The sequence below is a fragment of the Hibiscus syriacus genome, unplaced genomic scaffold, assembly GCF_006381635.1.
Source record: "Hibiscus syriacus cultivar Baekdansim isolate YM2019G1 unplaced genomic scaffold, ASM638163v2 tig00110940_pilon, whole genome shotgun sequence".
In the NCBI taxonomy this organism is placed as follows: Eukaryota; Viridiplantae; Streptophyta; class Magnoliopsida; order Malvales; family Malvaceae; genus Hibiscus; species Hibiscus syriacus.
In genome coordinates this window covers 2,346,752-2,351,285 of record NW_024062923.1, presented here as the reverse complement: position 1 = coordinate 2,351,285, position 4,534 = coordinate 2,346,752, and the positions used below count along the sequence as shown (strand labels likewise).

At 31.0% G+C, this 4,534-nt stretch overlaps 1 pseudogene; it reads left to right on the top strand.

Annotated features, from left to right (window-relative positions):
* LOC120147507 lies at positions 1-1,657 on the top strand (annotated as a pseudogene).
* Positions 1,658-4,534: the final 2,877 nt, after the last annotated feature.

Below are 4,534 nucleotides of genomic sequence, written 5' to 3'. Positions count from 1 at the left end.
AAGCTCTCCGCAAAGGTAAACCTAATCAAATACCCTTTTTCTGGATATCTAAGCTTTTCTTCTTTCGAGGTCAAAAGGTAAAAATTGTATATTTTCAGTGATTTATTCAATGTTTTAATCCTTTTAAAAACATTTGTTAAGGGTTTGGTTTGATATATAAATGTTTTTATTATTCTGGGTTCATTTAATTGTTTCTGAGTTTAGGATTCATTTTGTGGGGGTTTTTTTTTGTAGACGTATATTTGATGATTTTAACGCCTTGTTGGATTTCCCCATCAAGCTTTATGTATTTCGTCTCAAATTTCGTTTTTCTTAGTGTTTTATTTGTTTTCAATGTTTGATTTGCTGACCTTTTATGTGTAAAATCAATGTTGTGAGCTAGAAAGGGGAGAAAGAGAGATGGGGCTGACATTTACAAAGCTCTTTAGCCGCCTTTTCCAAGGAGATGCGTATTTTAATGGTGGGTCTTGATGCAGCTGGTAAAACCACGATTTTATACAAGCTCAAGCTTGGTGAAATAGTCACAACAATCCCAACAATTGGTGAGTGTATATAATCTGATTGATCTTCGATCCCTTGATTGCAATCATGAATCAAATAAGTCAATTCTACTGCTTCTTGTGTGTGAATCTTATTATCTTATTCATAATTGATTGTGCCCTTGGTCTTTGTTTTATTGTTGTCCTGTTTGAACTATGTAATTTTATCTTTATTTGGAGGGAAAATGCTTCTCGATGAACCCATCTTCGTATATTACAGATCTGGAAGAGAAGTTAGATTTCCTGCTTGTTATTTGAACTTTTGATGGTATTGTTACAGTTTTGGAGACAAGGGCTTATTTAATATAATTCTTTGATTGGTTGAGTGGTTAGTTGTTATCTATTCTATAAGGTTTTTGGCTCGTACAACAATAGAGCAAAGAGTTGCATATCCTTAGGTATTGCCAATCCAAGAGATGATTGATCCTCTTGATATTGTGTGGATTTTTATAGAGTTCGCTTACCAAATTATAGTATTAAAGGTCAATTTGTACCTTTTTTGAAGGATTCAATGTTGAGACAGTGGAATACAAGAACATCAGCTTCACCGTTTGGGATGTTGGTGGTCAAGACAAGGTATGCATCTTAAAAATCTAATGTAGTCCTATGAGGTTCGTATGTTAAAATATATTGTGAATTACTCAGATTCATCCCATATGTCCTGGAACATGCGTTATTATTGTGACATTTAAATGATAAACCAATTCATGATACTGTTTCAATTGAAAATCTATATAGTCATCGACTTCCTTTCTTGTAACACAGATCCGTCCCTTATGGAGGCACTATTTCCAGAATACTCAGGGTCTCATTTCGTGGTGGATAGCAATGACAGGGACCGTGTTGTGAGGCAAGGGATGAATTGCACAGGATGTTGAATGAGGCATGCTTCGTAGTCAAATAAGGAAACCAATGAGATATTTATCTTTATCTCTCACACGGACAGAAGGGTATAATAAGTTAAGCTGATGCTATCTTTTCTTTTTTTTTCCTTCAGGATGAATGAGAGATGCGTTTTGCTTGTATTTGCCAACAAACAAGATCTTCCCAATGCAATGAATGCTGCTGAAATAACCGATAAGCTCGGGCTTCATTCTCTCCGCCAGCGCCACTGGTAAAATTCACCTTGCTACTCCACATAAAACCCCAAGTGTAATACGCTCATACCATTTGTGCAATTTTCCGATGTGGTTTGGCATCTGATGCAGGTATATCCAGAGTACATGTGCAACTTCTGGAGAGGGCCTCTACGAGGGACTCGATTGGCTTTCCAACAACGTTGCTAGAAGGCAAGTTCATAAATCACAACATCCGAGTAGAATAAAAAAAAAAACTGTTTGTTATATAAACACATCATTTCAATACTACCGAATTAAAAGCATCGGTCAGATTCAGTTTAGATAAAGATTTTGTTTCCTTATATGCGGTGGGTTTCTTTCTTTGCAGGCATAGGATTGTTGTTTGATTGTTCATCAGACTTGTTGAATTTCCTGGCAGCTCAGAGAGTATATCCTCTATGATCCCAGAACTTCTGTAATGATGGAATGTTCATTCGATACCATATGCATATATGGCTCGATTAACCTCTGCTTAAACAAATACTCCGGCCTTTTCGGAAATGGGATTTCTTGCTTCTTACTTCCTGGCTTTTGCTTCTTTTGGTACATGTTGATAACGTCCTGTAAATATTTTCGTATCCTTTGTGTTTATGCTCAACTTTGGTGTTTATGACAGCATGTGACATGATGTTTCATGTGGGAGTCATTTCAGCTACAAAACCATGTCCATGTTTTAACTATCGGCAACTGAATTTTTCTCTCCTAAACCTAGCTTAATGAATAAACCCCTACTTGAATAAATATTATATTATTTTTATTTTAACATATTTAAAACTAATTAATCCAATTTCAAAAAGTAATCTAATTAATCCAAATAATAAGGGTGGCTAACAAAGCTCTGGCAATTCGTTTTTCAAAATATATTTGACGAGGATGAAAAAAATAAAGTAATTATACTTGAGTCATATTTCAAAATTTATTGATTTATTTAACTTAAAATCAAATATTTTGGGCATGCAAATACTTTCACAATATCATCCATTAAATTTAAGGATTAATATTGGAAGCAACGAGTGATTAAGGCAATAACATGGTGGTTGTCCATCGACTTTCTCATGGTGGAAGACAGCTTAATCCAAATAGCACAAGCTTTATTATTGTTGAGATTTATTTATATATTTTAAGAGAATGAATATAATTGGCTCTAAAGCCAAGTTGATTAATTTGTACACGTCGATCTATGTGTCTAGGAACATATTAATTGTTCTCTTTTTTTTTAATCTTTTCAAGCTTCCTTAATTAGGAAAGCAAAACACAATTTTTATTCCTTAAAAAGGAATGGTCCCTCCCATTTTTGTTCTTTGGACTCTAACCAATCGTCTTACATCATCCTAATCCAGGTTTAAAAAAACTATATTTATAATAAAAATATAAAAGCACGTACTTTAAAAAAAATTGATCATTTCCACAGTTTTATCAAATATAAAGTCAGATTTTAACTTTGACATTATTTTCTATACATATTATTACTGAAGAAGAAAAAGTTTTTTTTACTATTTCAAGTTGTTTAAAAACAAAAGAGTTCTTTTAAACACCCCTTTCTTACCGTAAAATAATCATAATAATTTATTATTGTTGTTGTGTAGATAGGGTAGAAAATTTTGTTTATAATGGATATTGAATTCACTATTTAAAAAAGAGGAAAAATGCCAACAGATAGCTTTTAACTACCTACTCTAAAGATTATTTATAATAATTTATTATTTTTAGATCAAACAATAAAGCTTAGCGTGATCGGATCATGATTAATATTACTAAAATTTGTAAAGAATCCAAACAACTCTTGCTTTTCAAACCCAATGTAATTATGGATACAATTAATGAAGGTTCCGTTTGCTATAATTGAGTTCAGTGATTAATTAGACTAGTTTTAATGGAGATTCATTCATGACTGTTAACTTTGATGGAGATTTGTTGACGGGTCAGGTTTATACAGTCTTGTTAAAGTAATGATTGAGATATACATAAGGAAAGTAAAATTACTAAAAATATAGATTTATCATCTATTTAAAACAGTAATCTCAACTATTAAATTCAATTAATCTAACTATCTAAAAAATTAAAATTTTAAAATTTTTCATTGTGTAAGCGATTTTAACTATATATTGTTGCCATTCAGTTTGATTTGATATTATGTATAAGTAATTAATTTTCTTGCATAACTTGTTTAATTATTTTACCCGAGGGGAAAATGAAGTTAATATATAGAGTTAATTGACGTTTCTCAAATTATGATTTTTATTTTAAATTAGTCTTTAAACTTTCTAATTTCATCATTAAATTATGACTATCATTTTAAATTAGTACTCAAATTTTTGAACCTTTCAGTTTCATCCTCAAATTCTGACCTTCATTCTAAATTGGTCCCCAAACTTTTTGAATATTTTGATTTCATCCCAAACTATATGTATACTATCAAGTCCCTTGTTAATAAAATTGTAAGGCCAAGTTGTATTCTTATATGTTGGAAAAAATAAAATTTAGGTTAAATATGATTGAAACAATTACGTATTTGGATGGATTAGAAGATGAAGTTGAAAGAGTTAAAAGTTTGAGGACCAATTTAGAGTAATAATATAGTTTGGGAATCAATCGGAATGTTAAAAGTTTAAGGACTAATTTAAAATGAGTCATAGATTGAGGGTGAAATTAGAATATTTAAAATTTTAAAATAAGGATCATAGTTTGAGGACATATGATGCAATTAACTTTATATAATTACATAATGTTTACTCATTTTCCATTTTTAGCTAATTCTAGTTTGTTTGTTATTTTATTTTGCATGTTATAATTATTCTCTTTGGCAATCAAAATATCAAGAATTACCAAGGAAAAATCTCTTAAATTTTCTCTATAAATCCCCATCTCTACCTTCTT